This window comes from Falco rusticolus, chromosome 2, assembly GCF_015220075.1.
Source record: "Falco rusticolus isolate bFalRus1 chromosome 2, bFalRus1.pri, whole genome shotgun sequence".
In the NCBI taxonomy this organism is placed as follows: domain Eukaryota; kingdom Metazoa; phylum Chordata; class Aves; order Falconiformes; family Falconidae; genus Falco; species Falco rusticolus.
In genome coordinates this window covers 35,897,758-35,918,232 of record NC_051188.1, presented here as the reverse complement: position 1 = coordinate 35,918,232, position 20,475 = coordinate 35,897,758, and the positions used below count along the sequence as shown (strand labels likewise).

The following is a 20,475-nucleotide window of genomic DNA, read 5'->3' as shown; positions in this document are numbered from 1 at the left end:
TTACAGTGATCTAAAACATGGGCTCGGCAAATGTGGCAAGTGTGACTTAAGCCCACAGATTTCATCAGGAGCAGCTGGAGCCATGAGAATTTCTAAGCAGTCATTAATGCCCTATAAACTTATGTTTACAGAATGAAACCAGCCCATCTAGTATTCACCGTGATAACCAGGCCAAAAAATTTGGTAAGTTTAAAGATGAACAAAGCAGCACCTAGTTAGGACCCAAAATAGGTGTTTTACTCCCAGCATTTTCTAATATAATTGAATTCTCAAATACCTGGAGTTAACCCAGACTTTAAATGAATGTAACACTTCTACAGTTAGTCTAATTTTCCTTTGTGCCCCGATCTTTGAAAGATAACTTCTGTATACATCCAGTTTCAAGATTGCAAATTTCAGGTATGTTGAGGGTAAACAGTTTTGAAAATTAATTTTTAAAGTTTTTGGATCCACACTGTGCTGTAAATCAATGGTTCCTTATTATTCTATCACATTCATATATCATGGTGATAACTTCTAGATAGGCACAGACCCTGAGAACTATTGTGGCTTGGCTAACACCAGAAAAACAAGAAACACACCACACCCTACACCCCCAATCAGTTTAATGCCAGAACTCAATTTTCTAGCAAACTGGCATGCTGAGTGCTCTTAAATGTATGGTCCTGAATATCTGTTGAAATCAGTATACTTTGCTTATTATAAATGTCAGTTATGTTATGTGACAGATTATGCATTCTTAGCTAGTGTCTTTGGACACCATTTTGTAAATTTAAATGCCAGTTTATTCAGTCTGAGAGACTTAATCTGTGTTACATTAGTATTCACTTGCTTAAATCCTTTATTGCTGTGTTTACCTTTCTACAAGGCTGAGAATTAGATTGAAATACTCCAAAATTACTGTGTCTGTATTTCTTTTGCTTTTTAAGTAGAGATTTTCTAAGGAAACAGGCTCAAAGCTTTGGTGAACTTCATTAAGATTTATTCATCTAGGCTTGCTCAACTCCATTTAAATTGTTCCATCTTCTACTGCTGTTTAAAACATCTTTAAATAGATCTGACTAGATATACAGAAAACAGTGCAAATTACGAAATTTGATGAGTTACTTTTAGTTGTATTTGACCTGCACATTGTAGACACTGACAGCTAAGCCAGTCTCCATGTGTACCTTTCGGATTAGTGGAGAAAAGAAGGCTCTTCTAGGTGCACAGCTAATCTGACCAATTTTAGACATTTCATTTGGGGTTAAATGAATCATACCTGGAAGCGTCTATTACTCTCCAGTGACTGTGAATGGAGCCTGTCATGATCAGCTCAGGCAATAGCCAATGACTAAAAAACTTGGGATTTTTTCCTTTTAATCAGATCAATGTCACCCTTTTACATGATTCTGGGTGGATCATTCTGTTCCAATATTGCATTATTCTGTACTTATTTCCTTCTTGAATGACTAACTAATTGACCTTAAATGTTCCCAACTGAATACTGCTAGCACAAGGTGAACTTTGATTTTAGCTTTATCTGTGATTGCTTAGATACATTATTTTATTTAATTATTTATTGTAGTTATGTTTTAGGGAAAAAGATACTAAAGACCTTCAAGACATTCTCTATTCATTTCCAATGGTTTGATTGCCAATAAACTACACACTGGTGCATGCTGACTTTTAAAGTCATGATAGCAGCTCTTTTCAAATTTAAAATATTTTTTTTCTGAAAAATTTACCTTAATCTTTCAGGCTGAATTCATGAGGGTGTTCTTAGTTCTCTGTTACAGAAAATTTGTATTATGCTTCAGATATAGTAAATAGTATTTCTCACATGACATGTTTAGAATACTATTTAGAAAATTCACTGTCTAAGGTTATTTTCCAGCATTTCTCAAACTATTATCCAAAGTATCTGGTAGCAATATCTGTAATTGGTAATGAGTGAATTTTTTCCAGTTTGTAAATTTTAGTTTGTGGAACTTAAAATGTATTCAAGTAAAAGTAATAATAAACCTCATAAAGAGAGAAACCCAATGCTAGAATTTGCAGAATTAAAACTAAAAAATCTAATACTAGAAAGAAGGTGAAGTCCGAGACTTTTAGATAAGGCATTTGAATCTGAAGAAGCTGGTCTGCCAACAATCCTGAGAAAATATCTTGTGTGATTTTTTGGCACCTAAGTTTTGACAATAAGAATTGTAAAAGGATATAAAAAAGAGTATGTAATAAGTGTGACTACGTGTGTAAGTACACCACCAGCTTGCACACATCCACACATGTATATGGACACACATATGTACATATGTATGTATATACACACACATATATATATGCATGGATGAAAGGATGAAAAGAAGGTTAAGATACACAACATACTTCATGTCATGTATTACACATGACATCTGTGTATGTCATAAATATTCAACTTTTCTTTTAAAGTCCATGACAATAAGATCTAGATTTCTTCTGATGAGATGGCAAAAAAACCGTCTAAGTCAGTGCTACTTCTTATTTTTCAGAAAACATTGTGTTGACCAAGACTAATAAAGGTAAGTTTCTTGAAACTGGGCTTCTGTAAGCATTTCAGGGAAACAAAGAAACATACAATAAAAAAATAATTCCTTGGAGTTGTTATTACTAAAAATCTTGTATTATGGGCAAAAAAAAGTACGTGTTCCATCTCTATAAATATATGCATACAAATGTAACCTACAGATTTATTGTTAGTATAATTTGAATTTTATATTTGATAATGATCTGTGTTGAAGGCTGATCTTGGGTTTTGAATATTAATGGCAGGGATGAAACAATGGAGTCTTAAGCATTCTTCCATGACTACTTCTTGTTCTTTAATGAAATTGCATCATATGTGAAGTATCAATTACATGATAGTAATCTTGAATGTTTGAATATGTACAAGATTTCATATCCTTCTAAAGACTTAGACCTTTAAACGGCAGATATGATCCCTTATAAATTTTGTGTTCACTTTTTATGTTTTTTTGTTGTGTTTTTTTTTTTTTTAAGATTTTCCTCACACATCAGTCCTTCTATGCATGTTTTACTATCACCTACTGTTAGAAGCACTAAAGATTTGCCCTGCCCAATCATAATTGTGTGATCTGATGATAATAATTTGTGAAGTGCTATCTTGGGTCTGGCTGAGCCCTATAGCAGCTCTCATAGTAACATGCTTGTATTGGTAGCTAGAAATGTGATAACACACCAATGTTATGACTACTGCTGAGCAGTGCTCGCACAGCATCATGGCTGTTTCTCCAGCCTTCCCCCCTACCTCTCACCAGTAGGCTGGGGGTGGGCAAGGTCTTGGGAAGGTTCATAGCTGGGACAGCTAGCCTCAAGTGACCAAGGGGATATTCCATTCTATATGACATCTGCTCAGATATAAAACCTAAGAGAAAGAAGGAGGAAGGGAGGGCATTTGTTATTTATGACATTTGTCTTCTGGAGCAAACTGCTACATGTACTGAAGCCCTGCTTCCCAGGAAGTGGCTGAACATCACCTGCTGATGGAAAATAGAGAATAATATCTTTAGTTTTTCTTCGCTTCTGTGCAATGCAATTTTTGCTGTTGCTTCTTTAAACTGCCTTTATCTTGACCCACAAATTTGTGTGTCATTGTCCGTCCCACTGTCCCCCCCCATCTTATTTTATCTCTCCCTGTTTTGCTGAGGAGGGGGGTGATAAGAGTGGTGTCCAGCCAAGGTGAACCCACCACAAGTGCTTTTCATGATATTTCTTCAAGCAAGATCAAATCAAAGAATCCTATCTTGTAGACTACACTCAATTGTGAATAGACTAAAGGATTTAATTTAGCAGAGACTGAGATGCTAACAAAAATGTGGATAACTCTAAGACTTGCATTGTTCAGATGCTTACAGTTGGGGATTCTGATCTTGTATTCATCTGGAATCAAAACTACCTCAAATTATGTTATTTCCAGAAGTACCATCTTTCAAATTAACTCTTCTAGAAATAAAATCACTGTCATTACTGATTTGTAGAATGTGAAAGTTATAGGCACCAATAAAACTTAGTTAATGATGGTAACGGATACTCAGTAAACTCAGCATCCTGTTAGAAGATCTGGCAATGTGCAAGCATATCAACTACACGTTCTTCTTCGAAAATGTTGTGTTTGGTTGCTATGAAGAGAGTGATGATATCTTGAAAGAGACAAGGATCTTAAAGCGGGTAAGATAGCTTGGACAGGACAACTTAATAGTTGTAGCAGGGTTTTTCCAGGAGGTGTCATTTTTCCAATTAGGGAATAGAAAATGTGTGTCAAAGTAAGAAATCCCCATGTCTTCTCCACTTCTAAAGGTATAATACTTAAAAAAAATAATTCTTCTCATCAAATCCTTCCAAACTTTAAGAAAGGAGGTTTGATGTTTTGGGGTTTAGGGTGGTTTTTTTTGTTTTGTTGTTTTTGGTTTTTTTTTTTTTTAAATTTTATTTTATTTTATTATAACATGCTTCAAACAAGGAAAACTGGAAAAAAAAGAGAAAGTAAAGGAAGAAGAAGGTTGAAGGAGACACAGAAAGAATAAAATCATGTTAATTTCACCCTATTTCCTGCAATGCTTTATTTTTCTGCATCTAGTCATCCAGCAGAATGAGAATAGGAATGTTTAGGCTTCACGTGCTATTTGTATATCCTTTCACCACAGTGTAGAAGGGGGACATGTCAATTAGTCCTAGGAAGGGACACAACCAAGAAATTTACTCAATTTCTAGCACTTATGATTTAAGTATTAATCACCAGCTAAATATCAGAACTGCTAAGTGTATGCTTATTTTGTATAACTATGCAGTATGGCTCCCCCTATTGCTTGACATGGTAATATATCATGGTAATATACCTTTATTACAAATGAGAACATTGGAACAACGTAATGATAAGAAAAATCAGGAAATTTACTTGAATGCAGTCTCCCAAATATTTATGTTGATCACTATCTTTTTTCCCTTTGCATAAATGGCAGCAGTTTTTATTTCTAAAGATAAATACAATCTCTTTCTGCATACACAGCTTGTCTTGGTGGCTAAGAAACTTGTAATTCAGGAGCGAAAAGGTTAGAAGAACCCGTTCTAACCTGCAGCCATGTAACTTTCTTTTGGTGTTGTTTGATAAGTGTTCAAATGCCCTATAAAGCTGTTCTTAAGACCTACTGTATTTTCAGCAAAAGAAAGACTTCTCTGGTTTAATGAAAACATCAAAAGGATAAATGCTTGACAACACTAGCTAGTGAAAAAAAAAGATGAACTTTGAAATGCATGCATTAAAACAGTATTATATATGTCAATGTGATTCCATTCAGATTCACAGAAGTAACAGAAAAAAATCAAAAATTAATTCTCTAACTACGAAGATTGTATGGAGCAAATGAGGATAATTATTTGTTATTTGTTTGATAATGAGATCCATCTTCTGGCCTCTAGGCAGAATCAAGGCAGCTATATGTTGGGCCAATCACAGATTTGTCAAAGTACTAAACATAATGAAAATTAAGATTTATGGGATGTAGAAGTGAGTAAAAGAAGTACATGCAAAGAACACTGAAATATAGACTTGAAATGGATGGTTTAACAGTTGCTTCCATTCACTGTGATTTTAGGTTGATGCCATTCTTAGAATTATCTTCAAACAGAAGATACTTAGAGAAGACGCACCTGAACTTGAGACAACCTATAAATATGTTTGATTTTAAGAAGGTCAGTACCTTTCTTTTGTAATTGAAAATCAGATCCCTCGATTCGTATCTCAAAATTGATCTGCAGCATTTTACATACTTCAAGCCATAGTGGGCTCTAGAAAATCTTAGCTAAGTCTCCTACAAACAAGTTATGAGTGGGTGCTCAAACTTTCTGTAGGGAAAAAATGCATAAAGATTCAAGGGGTTCTTTATGTTAGTTAAATCATTAAATTCTTGCTGAAACAGGTTCTGATTTTTGTCAGAATAGGAAAATGCATTTTTCCCGCTCCCACACATTTTCTAGTACTGTCATTTTAAATTCCATCCCAAAAATGCATTAGTAGTTTATGTAGCTGTTTGGAAAGTTAGCCTCTGAAAAATACTGAACTTGATTTTGGCTTGATTCCAATTCAGTACATAGTCACATAAAATGAATAGCTATTAAAAGAGATTTTATTCTTTGGATATTCATACTGTACTTTAAAGAACTGGAAAGGTATCAGAGAAGTTAATGGAAAGAGTCATTGCAAAGAGATGAACTAGTACATTTTGCTGTCACAAAACATGAGTTCCACTGGCAGCATGTATCAAATACAGTTAAACATTAAAATTCATTTTTAACATTAAATATCTTGTATGGCTGGAACTTATGCACTTTACATATGAAACACTTTAAAGGTCAGGAAATCAATCACCCGTGTTTTACTTGTCATGCCTATTAGTTTAAGCCAATATAAAATAATGAATACTTCTTTGTATTACAGTTCTGTCTTGGCCTGATTGATCCTCTATAAAGCTATTATAAAGGTCACAATATGGTAAGTCAAAGACTACTGGGAAACATGAGGGCAGAAGGTAAGATAAACATGTCACCTTTTCTCAAATGGACTCAAGCTATTCCTATATTTGGAAGTAAATGTTAGCTAAAATCAAACTTCACTTTGGTGTTAAAGGTCTTCCTGTATTTTCATTGTCTGTCCTTATTTTCCATTATTTATACTTGTGTGTAACAATATTCTCGTTGGGTTGATTCCGTAAAACATGAGATAGATTGTTAAACGATAGCATTCTCTCTTGCAAATTACTTGCACAATATGAATGCATATTGGATGCTTATGCAATCATTCTTCTTATGTGCATAGTGGATATATTACACATTTGGAAGAATAGTTAGTTTAAATTTAATTTTAAACCAATTACTATATATTTATATTTCACTTATTTATATATATTACACAAAATCTATATGCAATACATTGATAAAAAATTGTCATTTCCTCAAATACACGCGTGTAAACACACAGCACATACAAATACAATATTTACATCAGCTGTATATGAAACAATATTGAGTGATTGGGTGATTAGCTACCGTGAGAGAAACAAGTATATTAGATATACATATATGTAGCATTAATAAAGTAGAAAAAAGTTAGAATTTATGGTGTTATTTTAAAACTATTATTTTTATGTCAATAATTACACATTATGTCAATATCTGCACATGCTTTTTGGTATTTTTCATTGCACACCCTATGAATTAGTTTTATAATCTATTCATACAGTTGATGCATTTAATTAATTGCTAAGAATTAGATGATGATACAATAGTATTTTTTTATTTCCTGAGGCTACTAATATGATCAAAGCTGTGCACTCAATACAAAACATGAAAATAGTTTCTTAGCAGCATGGCTAACTGTAGCCATGTTACAATTCATGTTACATGTACGTGTTTTCTATGCTTGTTACCAGGTTGCTAAATTTAGAGAAAAAGTATCTCACAGAAATACATTTTCTCTGCTTTTCCAATGACTGAATAGTATGTTTACTCGTTATTCTAGAACAAAATAACTTACATAATTATTTATGTGTTGTTAGGGAAAAAAAATTCCATATGTATTCCATATTGTTTAATGTGCTTGTCTTGTTCAGGGAATTTAATTTTTTTTTACAGGCATTGAACAGGATCAGGGTGGAGGCAGTGAAAAAGAGGGGGAGAGAGAGAAAGGATGATGTAAAGAAGTTTGCTAAACATCTGCTTTGATTCCTAATTAAATGAATGCATTTCATATCCCAGGAGAACTTATCACCTTCAACGAAACTTTAGCTGGAAAAAATTCCATTGTGAAACCAAAACTCACAGGCTTCTAGTTTCGTGATGGAGTACTTTAAAATGATTTTCTATAGGAAAATACTGAATTGAAAGTACTAAACTCTGAAATATGGACTTACTCTGCAATTCTCCTGTTTCTTTTGAATTGTATAAAATATTATGAACTATTTGAGAAAGTTCACAAATTAATTTCACAATTAACATTACTTTTATTCCTGAGCTGTTATTTCCAAAACTCCAGTGTTCTGGTCCAGGACAGCCCGAGCCGATGTGACACTCAGCGTGAAGTGAAGATGTAAACAACATCAAATGCCACTGATCAGGGAAGTTTACTGGAGCACAGCATTTGTAAGAAAACAGTGATAGGAAAGAGAAGGAAGGATAAAAAAGAAGGAAACCTAGCAAGCAGTCAGGACAGAGTTGCAAGAGAGAGTCACCACCACGGACACAGCAGTGTCCCATTGGTCCATAGTTTCCTTGCCTGTTGGTGGTGGGGATCTCTGGATCACGCTCCTCACCGTCCGATTGTGCGGTCTTTCACAGGGTATTCAGGGAGACTGTTTCCCTGACAAGGGCACGTACTACATGTCCACACAAGAGCCCCATCTAGGCACGCTGGTTCTGAGGGGCAGATGCGACAGCCATGTGGTCTTTTGTCATGGACTGCACATGCCCTGGCAGGTTGAGGTGGTCAGTCATGTCTGGACATGTCCCTTGAAACAGTAGGGCCATAGGTTGACCTTGGCCGATGTCTGGTTTCAGGCGGCCATTTGATCCTTGTCTAGTCTGCGACTGCTGAGTTCGATTAAATGGCCAGGTAGCCGGACACCAAGCTTAGCAGGAATGTGAATAAGCTTCGAGACAGTCAGCTCACAATATGGTCTCCCACACCACCCTGTATCTCAAAGATTGTCGCTTCCTCGTTCATGGTGGTGGAAAGGTATGGAGAACACAGTGAAATGTGGAAAAGAGCATGGTTTATACAGTGTTTACAACTGGGGTTTCAGGCTTAGACTGAAATAATGCATGGATATGTTTGACATCATCCTAAGATGAGGCAGCTACAAATTGCATACTTAAAACAGTGCATTGGATCAACCGTACAAAACATGGAATTAAATATGGGAGGAACAATAACAATGCAACACCACGTAACATGAAGAAAAGAATGCATTTGACCATGGGATACCTGGAAGCCAAAAGAAGGGATCAAATTCCAAATTTTCCCAGGTCTGGATAGGGACATAAGCCAGTTTTCATATTCCTGAAGTAGTATGTTTAACAACTTGACCATTATTGTCAACTTTTAAAGAACAATTAGAATCATTTAGTTTACCACAGACACCCCCTTCTTTGGCTAGCAGGTAATCTAGGACCATTTGGTGTTGGAATGTCACTGTTTGCATCTGTGTGGCCTGATCTGCTAATTGATGAAGGGCACAGGCAGACTCATTGGTAGTAATTTCTAGGATGGCTTGTAACCATATGACACAATTGTCAAGCACCACTAACCAGTTCATTAGGGTTCCAAGTGGCTGGTCCATAATGCTGTATAATTCGTTCTGGTGGCCACGTATCCTTTCCCCAGTTGTGCTCCCACCAGTGGGGGAGGTATCAATCAATCGTTTTTATCTTATTAGCTCATCATATACTCTGATTCCTAATGCATTTCCTTGAATTTTGGGTAAGAGAAAAAACAAGGGCCAAATATACCCTATATAACATATTCCTGACAAATTAGCGGGCAATTTTTTATAGGCATACTGCCCACAAACCCAAGAGGACTTGTAGGGCCCAGGCTCCTTTAGGGAAAGGATCGGTCCTTTTTCTGTCATTACTTGGGGCATTGTGATATAAAGTGTCCTTGTTTCCCAATGGTCCACCTGTAACACCTTTGGCAGCGCTGTAACTACATCTCCATGCCCCTGGACTGAGATGCCAGGAACAATTGGATACTAAGGGACTTCATGTTCAGTTGGTATTGGACCAGACTTCTAGAAAACAGGCTCTGGTTCCATTTGGGTATTGTCAAGCTCAAGGAACCACTTGTGCTACACACTTCTCTGCAGTGGTATTACCTCGCTGACAAGTGAGAATAGTCATATCAAACCCTTTATCCTATACCACAAAACTAATACATTTGTGATCATTATATGAACATCATATCCAAATGCCACTGGATAACTGAACATGGGTCTGATTCCACTTGCCCTTATATCTTGAACAATTATGAGGTTTACACCCTGTGCTTACACAATCGTAACTGGGTGATAAAGTCTATTCACAGGTGCTTTGTCCCAACCATATCCGTTTTCTTGGTCTGTTTTTAACAATCATACCATTTTTGCACTGAGGCTCGTTGTGCCACCCCATCAAGGGGTGGTAAACCAGCCAACACGGGTTTTATCACCTTATAAGGACCTCTGAGCATTATCTGTTGTTTATGTATGGTGCGTTTGGCCTCTCACAGGGCTAAGCTGACCACAAACAAACCTTCTTCCCAAGTGGAGTATTGTTTCTCGGCATCCTTAAAGCTGCAAGAGTAGAACCAAATAGGTCAAGTGGGTCCTTCCAAGGTAAATGCAAAGCGTTCTTGGTGTTCAGGTTGCATGGGGACCATAAAAATGAGATCTCTGACATCCACAGTTGCCATAATGGGATCAGCTTGTTCCTGGATAGATGCTATAAGCTTGTCAGTGCTTGCCACAGCAGCTGTTAACAGGCCTGAGTTAACATCAAGCCTTTGACACTCTACAGTTAGTCTCCATTTTCCATCTGGCTTATGAACAGGCCATACAGGGGAGTTAAAAGGAGAGTGGGCCGACACTACAATTCCCTGTTTCTTTAACTCCTCTGATACTGGGGTTACCCCTTCCCATGCCCCTAAGGGTAACGGATAGGGTTTGACTTTCGTGAATCGGAGGGGAAGGAGCAAAGGTGCAGTGTGTAACAGCCATATAACTACAGACAGGATACCAAATGTCCCGCTGCCCCGGGGCGGCCGCTCGGTCCCTCGCACCGCGGCGGGGCGGTCGCCTCAGAGCGGCGGCGCCACCGCACCCGGCCCCGAGGGGCGCGCGCGTCCGCCAGAGGGGGAAAAGGCCCGCGCGCCCCGCGGGGCGGCTGCTCGGCCGTTGGCGCCAACCCCCGCAGGGCCAAGCCGCCGATGTCTGTCCCGGCCCGGGACGGCCCCGCCGGGGGTCGGTGTGACGCCCGGAGCGGACGGAGACGCACACGCGGTCCGACGGCGCCGATCGGGGAAGTTTCTGGGAGCGGAGCGTCCGCAAGGGAACAGCGGTAGGAGGGGGCGGGGCGGGCAGCGCGGCGGGAGCCCAGCGCGGGGGGAGCCCAGCCGGCGGCCGGGGCGCGGGGGCGAGCGCCAGCCGCCACCCCGGGCCCAGCGGCGCCCCGCGGGCCCGCAGCTCCCCGCCCGCCGGTGCCGGGGGCTCCGCGTCGCGCCCCTCGCCGGGCGACCGCGCGGTCTCTGACGGGGCGCGCGGGAGCCGCTTCCCGGAGGACGGCTCGTATCGCGCGCACGCGCCCCGCCTGGGCACGCGGTGCCGGGGGTCGCACGCGGCGGCCGTGCCCGGGCGGTGGAGGCGGCCGGCGGTGGCGGGACGTGTCCCCCGGGACAGCGGGGCCGCTCCCGGGCACCGGCCGGCGGCGGGCTCCGGGCGGCGGTTGGCTCCGCGGCCGCCGAGTTGGGCGGCACCGGCCCGGGCCGGGCACTGAGGGCGGAGGGGGGGGGGGGGGGCGGGGGGATGGGGGTGTGAGCGCTGGAGTGGCCGGCTCGCGGCCTGTGGTCCCACCCATGGGAAATTTCATTACAAAGAAAACCAACCCCAAAACAAACCACAAAAAGCGCCCCCCCTGCCCCGCCCTCTTAGTGAAATAAATGGTCTCCAGACAAAATGTTGTAGGATTGAAGAGTTCAGGTTTGGTGTTGTGAAGGACTTTATTGGGACTGTGCTATCTGTCTCAACATTGCTGGCTGACCACAAAACTGTGACAACCAGCACCGAGTGGAATTCCCCACCTGACGTGAAGTCGATCCGGACTGACGGGACCCCCAGCTCCATGTGGTAGTAATTATTGCACCTTTCTTTATTTTTCCTCTCTTTCTCTCCATTTCCTGCCTCGACACAAAGGTGTGTTGTTTGGTTTTTGGTTTTGGGGTGGTTTTTTTTGTACCATTAAACCTCTTTTCTTTACGGCATCTGAGCTCGTTTGTGTCTTAATCTCACTCTGGGAATCACAAAGAATCTCCCCAGACCTGACCATTCTGGGCCTGGACATTTAATTGGCGTCATGGACAGGATTCCCTGAAGTGAGAGTGCCGCATTTTCACTTACTTTCCTTTACGTGTGTACCTCTCAGGGACGTAAGGAGTGGACCCTTTGTTGAAATTTGCTTGTATTTTTGTTGTAACCTATGTGTGTGCCTCTCTGAGATGACCAGTCCAACTTGTTTGACATGGGTGAAAATGTTTTGTACAATCTCTTGGAAAAATATTTTGCTTACCCTTCCATACCAGGCATGGATTTGGCACAAAAAAATTGGTATAATGTGCAGAGTGTAACGGACCAAATCATTGCTTTACAAAAGGACGCCAAATTGCGGTCTGGAAACGGAAAATCTGTCATCTGTGCTGTGTTGGGTGCAAGCCTGGTTGCAGCCGTAGAAGGTAGAGATCAACAAGTCACAGCACAATTACAGCTTATACAGTCTCTACAAGATTTGGTTCAGCCTCTAGAAGGACAGGTAGAGACTTTAAAGAAACAATTGGCAGGAGAAAGAGCTCAGGTAAATTACTTGCAGTCTACATTGAAAGAAAATCTCCTTGCGGGCGAGGAGAAGGTTAAACCTCTTGAGAAAAGGGTCGAATACTCCAGTTAGGAATTAGAGGAGGTGAAACAAAGATTGGACCAAATTAATATTTCTACTAGTTTTTTGAGACCCTTGGTCAAAACTGAATTCAAATATGAGAACGATTGGGATGTCTCTCCTCAAATCACTACTAAGGAAGTTCCATATCTGGCAACTGAACTAGCTAAATTGAAAAAAGATTTTGGCCATACTCCTAAGGAGTCGTAAACAGAGTATGTTTGGAGAATGTCATTGTCTGGTGGGGACCAGATATTGTTAAGTCAAAAAGAAGCCAAAGGCTATTGGAGGCCTGAAGTGTTTTTAATCACCAGCAATCATAGTGCTCCCTGGTCCCTAACCCAGAGGGCAGCCTATTGGGCTGGAGGATTAAATCCGTTGGAAAGGGGAGATCCCCTTGCAATTGTTGGGATGGTTGACCAATTGGTAGAAAGTGTACAAAAGGCAGCATGTTTGCAAATGATGTATGACCAGGAACTTAAACCAAAACATGAATCCCCAATGATGATGCCGGTCGATCCAGAATGAATGACTCCTCTTATAAAAGGACTCTGAACTCGATTCTCTGAAACCTATTGACATTCAATTCCAAGGAAAAATAGGTGATGTCCCAGGAGGATAGGGCTGTCGCCACACTAGAAGAAATCGTGAACCCTAATTGTTGACCTCAGGAAAAGAAATTTTGGACCTGGGGAAAGGTCACTCAAAAATTGATTAATTATGGGAGAAAATATGGCCCTGTAGCCACTTCTCTCACCAAACCAGAATCAAAAGTCTTAAGACACACAGAAATGAAAGCACCCCCGAACAAAAGTAGAGAGACATTTCCTGCAACAGTATCTGGTGGCAAAGATATAGGGAACAGACAAAAGAGTTTCTGGTCCATGGGATGGCGAAAAGGCATTCCCCAAGAACTTATGGACGGGTTGCCGACGGAAAAATACGGAATATCAGTACTGGGATGGTCCGAAAATCCACAAATCAAAGTCAAAAATCCTGTTCCTAGCACTCCTTTATTGGATCTAACCACCTCCCACAAGCTGCTGGACTTGTTTTGTAGTCTTCTCAAACGTTTTCTCAAACCCCATGAATCAGGATGGGCAGAGAGACTATGGGATTGCTGTTACCCTTGTCAATAATCAATGGGGAGTAAATGCATGCCCTAAAATCACAGCATTCTGCCTGAAAGCTCCAAGCTTGATTCCAAGTCCCAGTGGCTCCAACCATTCACAGAATCCCTCTCATTTTCCTGGCCAACCAGTGTTAGTGAAATTACTCACTATTGGGACCGTACCACTGGTACTAGAAACTCCCATGAACAAATACGCTTGGAAAGCAAAAGATGTCCATGGGAAAGAACACAGAATCCATACTAGGTGGATTGTTCCATCCTTTTAATAATCACCTACCACCGGTTCCTCAAAAAGAACGGAGTTGTTTTTTCTTTCTTTTTCTTTCAGATAAAACCCTTGATGCATGCTTGAAGAAACATATGAAGCTATTAACTGTATAATTTTTGTGGTGATTGCTTTACTAATATTCATAGGATGTTTGGCGTATTATCGCAGACAGTGTTTTGGTCGATCGTTATCGCCGCCTTTAATACTAAGGGAAACTCCTGTACCCCCCTCCTCGAACTGAGGTGGCAAAATGGATTTATAATGTTAGGCCAACAAGTGGCCAATGCTTTCAATTTGACAAACTGTTGGGTACGTGGGAGTCCTTTAGGATTTAGGGACTGGCCTTGGATGTCAAAACCGATATCCCCAAGATGGCTTGTAAGTGATCTAAGTGCTGCAACGATTGGCAATAATTCGCTATATTGGAATGAGGAAATGGAACCATGGAAAATCCAGTTTCTGGGAAAAGGAGAGTATCGTCTTAATCGTAATGATAGCAATGGAGTTTTTGTGGGTCATAGTATATGTAATTGGACATTTAAATATGGAGATCACTGTATCACCCCTGGGTGTCGACCCATTAATTGTTCAACTTATGATCGCTCCTCCTCCCATTCTGTTGAAGGCGACATGTTATGGTGTTTGTATTACAACACCAAAGACGAAAATCTCATCCCTCGACAACAAAGGTGGGCATGGGTCAATGAAACCGGACATAAAAACAATTTGATAGCTTTTGGTCTAGAACCAAACTTACAGGGGTCGTGAAATTGGGGGAAGCTAATTCTGTGACCTGTGCCATAAGTGGTATAGTTGGCCAAGCAGTCACCATTAAATGCAACTATATCAGTTGAATAGGAGCATGGAAATGTAATCTTTGGATTAATGGAGTAAAATCAAACAGTCACATTAAACGCCCTTTGGGTTTGAAAAACAGCACCTATTTTGAGACTCGTTGTAATTCTGAAGACAAAAAGGGAAGGGACCGTTTGCAAATGGAACCTGGGCTATAAATGTCACTATTAGATTTGTGGCCATTATGCATATCGAAAATTACCAAATAATTGGAGTGGGACATCTTATGTAGGCTTTATACGCCCCTTCTTTTTTTCTATTGCCAGGCCAAAAAGGAAACAATTTGGCAGTTAAGGTATATGATGACCTAAATCGACATCAATGGTCCATTGATATTTCTATGACAAATGGAAGTAGCCAATCCTGGGGTAAAAATGAATTGACACCCCAACGTATCATACAGTATTATGCACCTGCAGCTTGGAATCGTAATGAACACATTAGTGGTGCTTGAGAACCTATCTACAATCTGAATTGTATCATTCGTCTACAGGCTGTCTTGGAAAGCCCTTGACTTATTGGCAGACCAAGCAACTCAAATGCAAAACGCAATTTATCAATACAGGATGGTTCTCGATTACCTGCTAGCTGAAGAAGGTGGTGTTTGTGGTAAATTGAATGTTTCCAATTGTTGTTTGAAAATTGATGACAACGGCGAGGTAGTTAAACAAATCACATCTGAGATACAAAAGTTAGCCCATGTTCCCATCCAAACCTGGAAAGGCTGGGACATTGACTTGTTTTCCTGGCTTCCTGGGAACCCATGGGTAAAACGAATCCTATTCTATTTGTTATGTAGATTAGCCTCATTATTGTTTTTGCCATGCACTATTCCATGTTTTATAAGATTAATTCAACACGTTATAGCTAACATGCAATTTGCTACTATGGTTTCACCCGATGGCGTTAAGCAAATTCGAACAGTACGCCGAAATGTGCAGTTGACAATACAGATTATATAGTTAATGCAATAACAATTTAATAACAAACAAGAATCTGAAAATAATTAACTATTAACAATTCATATAACAATGTAGACTGGTTAAAAATAAAAATAAAACAGCAAAGAAAGAAACCGCCAGAAAAGCATAGATGAGGATGTTGTAATGCCTTTTATGTTTTTCCACCTCAGCCATAAGTTCTTGACGTGTGACACACACCCTCTGCCTAAACAACAATAAAAAAAAAAAAAAAAAAAGGTTTGATCCCCATTATGATGAACCATATAGGTTAAACGTTTTGAAAACACTCACCTTAGAGAATGCTCAGAGGGGGAAATGTGCACTCTAGACCTTTCCTCCCTGGCAAGTGACGTGACAATCTAACGGTGAGGACATTACATTGAAAGCAAGGACCTGTTGTTTGACCATAGTGCCATAAGTATTACCATTAACCGGAGTAGCAAGCTCAGGAAATGGGTCTGGGATTTCATCTGGACACTCAGTAGCCATCTTTTACCACACGAATGATCTGTGTATGCCTTTGAACATATGCATGCACAATTTTAAACTCCACAGAATGTACTGGAAAAATCTGGAAAGACCGCACATGAGAAATCCCTATAGTCTAGCCATGATAGTGACGCATGTTAAAAAAAAAAGAATGTGTTAAGAAACTATAGTATTTATAGTTTATTTAAATAATACTGATTTTTATTATTACTTTTATATATATATATATATTTTACCCAACCCTTTTGATTTAATTTGAAAACCGTGTGTTGAACGCAAAATAAATTCAATGAACTACTCGACAGCCAGTAAACAACAAATAAGAATTTATTAACAAACATGAACTAGAAACTGGATAATGGAATAACAATCTGGCAAAGTCTCATGTGATGCAAAAAATAGACTTCCTCACTCGTGAATCCAGCACAGTCCTGAATAATGTCGGGGTGGTAACTTCTTCTGTTCCCTCCATGATAGTCTGTGCCTGGTCCTTGGTATTTTCTTCAGGAGGTGACGAAGATGAACAGAAATGAATAACAGGTCACATGGTAACTTTGCTGGAGATGAACATTTTTCTTTTGTTTATTACAATGGTCTCCTGCACTTTGTTTTGGTATTCCATGAGTTCCACTACTCGGGAAGAATTGCAAGGAAGAGATCGCACTTTTCTGTACCGGCGTGACCAAAAGCACTCACAGAAACACATACTGATGGTTGCTGTAATCACAAAAATGCAAAGACCGAACAGCAAAGCCATGCAGAGTGTGTCATCTCCTGCTTCCATCTTTTCAAAATGGCAAGGATTGTTGGTGGCGAGACAAACAAGTTGGTCCGTGACCCTCCTGGTCAAGGTTGAGGCTAACACCCTGACCAAAATTGCACAATGAAAAACTCATGCGCAGCTGCAATTTGGACCCAGCCTTAAAGGGGCATGAATATTTATCCTTTTAAAATGCCCACCTCCGGCTCCTGATTCTCAACCCCCACAAACAAACCTTATACATGCTAAATAATGTGTTGGGTTTTTTTGTTATTTGTTATGTGGTCTTGATATGCTGATGTTTTTGAAATTAGCTTATAACATGTTTTACTTTTGAATTGTTAGTTAATGTTTGTTAGGTATTTATAGTTATTGTTAGTTGTTTCTAGTTACTGTTTATTATTGCTTATTGATAATGGTTAATGGTTGTAACATTTCACTTGTAGTTATTAGATAAGGATTGTTAATCTCGTTTGTGTAGTTGGCAGGATCCTTTCTCTATCTCTGTCTCTCTCTATGCCACCCACAGAGCAGCAATGTTGAGCCATGGGGTGGTGTGAAGGACTTTATTGGGACTGTGCTGTCTCAACATTGCTGGCTGACCACAAAACTGTGACAACCAGCACCAGGTGGAATTCCCCACCTGACATGAAGTCGATCTGGACTGATGGGACCCCCAGCTCCATGTGGTGGTAGCTATTGCACCTTTCTTTATTTTTCCTCTCTTTCTCTCCATTTCCTGCCTCGACACGAAGTTGGGGGTTTTTTTGTACCATTAAACCTCTTTTCTTTACGGCATCTGAGCTCGTTTGTGTCTTAATCTCACTCTGGGAATCACAAAGAATCTCCCCAGACCCGACCATTCCGCGTCTGGACAGGTGTATAGCTTTTGGAAGGAGTAGATTTATTAACCATTTATTTATTATGACATACTGTTATAAAACTACTCTAGTCTCAACTTGAAATGGCCTGTCTTGGCCAAGAGGACAACTGCATATTCTTCAACGCAGCGTCAGAGGTAGAAAAAAAGTGGGTAGGTAGAGACTGGAGTGTCAAAATGGTGTATGACACAAATGCTCTCTGAATGGAATGCACCAAGTATAGATATACACAGAACATGAGCAAGGAGAAAAGTTTAATAGTCCCACAAGCTGTTTTCTATCTTTTAGAGGATCTTCACTGTATTAAATGTCACTTTCTTGATTTATATAGTAAGCAGAAGTATTTAATTTTGAATGTGTAGATTCCATGTATTTTTCATTGATTTCTAGAAATCCATGGAAAAAAGTTTGTATTTTGTTTACACTTAAAGGTGCTTGATGCATTGGACCATTTATTATATGAGCTATTATATGACTTGGACTATTTATTATATATTTTTATATTTTTAATGAGTTGCTGATGGACTTTGTATTGTCAACTTTCATCTCCAGAGGAAAAAGCTACATTTTTTACCGAAGCGAATCTAGTTTGTTTTTGGAAAACAAAACAAAACAAAAAGGTAGAGACTTTTTAATACCTTTTACCTTTTTACCTCATTGAATACTTCCATTGTCATGTAGTTCAACATAATAAATATCTGGGCATGAATAAAATAGGAAGAGCTGGTCTAATTTATGAAGAAAATTAATATAGGTTCATTTGTCTCTCATAAAAGATTCCTCTTTCTCAGTGTTAATAAGCCTTCCAGAATTAACTTCCCTACAATTATGAAAAAATGCCAGGTGAAAAGTTCCTGTTTGATTCTATCAATATTATTACTTATTATTAACAGGGTAACTTCAGAAATTGCTTGAACACAGTCATGTGCAAAATGGACAAGAGCAACTCAGTGGAGGGAAGTGCTTGAACTGTATGAGAAGTGGTTGTTGTATCTATTTTCACAGCATGGAGCAATTAGAAGTTGGCATCATACAGTAAGTAGAAGTTGTGGGAATCTGTTTATCTCTGTGAGAGCAGAATGGAGGCAGCAAGCATAAGTACTGGGGGGAATGTATTTCTGAAGTGTATTTCTGAAGTACTGAGTATTTGATCAAAACCCCAGAGAGGCAAGTCTAAAAACAAACCTAGCGGAATACCTTGAAGAGCTTATTGGGATACTTGGCTGGACAGTACAGCTATGCTATGGTTATTAATGCTTGGTGGTTTAGGCACTCTTTTCATTATACAAACAAACAAACTGCCAGAAGCCCTGGTAATAATTCAAATCAGATTAAGACTTTAACCTAATAATAAAACTTGGTTAAGGAGACATTAATCACTTGATTAAATAATTTTCTGGTCTACTAAACAATCAAAATTAGACATTTAGAATTATGGAGTTAATGATAATTAGTATAATATATACAAATTATTATGTTAATTTTGGCAGAACTATGATCACTCAGTGCTATATGGATGAACTTTATGTGCCTCTGCTGGGAGTTTTGCACTGGAAATTTCTTATACTTAATGAGATAAAAAAATATCTCAACTGATAGACTGGATATGCTTCTTATGAGATGAAATCCTGACACTAAGATCCTACGAAATAAAGGCAGACCAAAAAGGAGATAATCTAGAGTATAGACTACATGACAGAATTCAAAATGTCATCATTACTTTTTTTGAATAATGTCTCTTTAGTTCTTGGTGGTAAATCCACACATGTTAAAATAAATACTTTTTGTGTAATCGAGCTGTCTGGAATATGTATCTGAATGATGACAGCATATGATTGACCACACTATGGAGTACAACAAGTTCTGTAGCTCCCACTGATCCATTCCTCAATATATTTGTTTTTAACATAATGAAAGGACTATAATTAAAAGATATAATTTAAAACTATATTTTTAAAAATGGAAATGTCAGCAACATAAGATTAGAAAGAACACCCTGAATCAATTAATATAGTGAACTTTGTGAACTTTTTCGTAAATTGATTAAACTCTGACATTATATCATAGCAGTTATTTTGTTTTTAACTTCTTGCATGGTCATTTTGGAAGCAGAAATGAATTCAGATTGAATTAGTGTCATGGGTGAAGCCTGCAGTAAAACACTCCCCCAGACGAAAGCCTTGATTACAGCTTCTCAGCATTAACTAACTGTATTAATCTAGTATGAGCTGGAAAACAGTAATAGATGGACTTTGCTTTGCCACTGCTGCTAACACTACAACTAAACCCCATTAAACAGCAGGTCCATGTAAGTTTATATCCTGTTTCTCACAGTGGCCAAAAGTGGATGTCTGGAGAAGAATCAGAATTATTTAGGTTGGAAAAAACCTCTAAGATCATCAAATCCAACCATAAACCTA

At 39.2% G+C, this 20,475-nt stretch overlaps 1 long non-coding RNA gene across 1 annotated transcript; it reads left to right on the top strand.

Annotated features, from left to right (window-relative positions):
* Window positions 1-11,007: 11,007 nt before the first annotated feature.
* Window positions 11,008-17,958, top strand: LOC119143861. Its single transcript, XR_005102853.1, has 3 exons — window positions 11,008-11,121; window positions 11,841-11,909; window positions 17,704-17,958. It is a non-coding gene; the product is annotated as an uncharacterized LOC119143861 (long non-coding RNA).
* The last annotated feature ends 2,517 nt before the right edge of the window (window positions 17,959-20,475 follow it).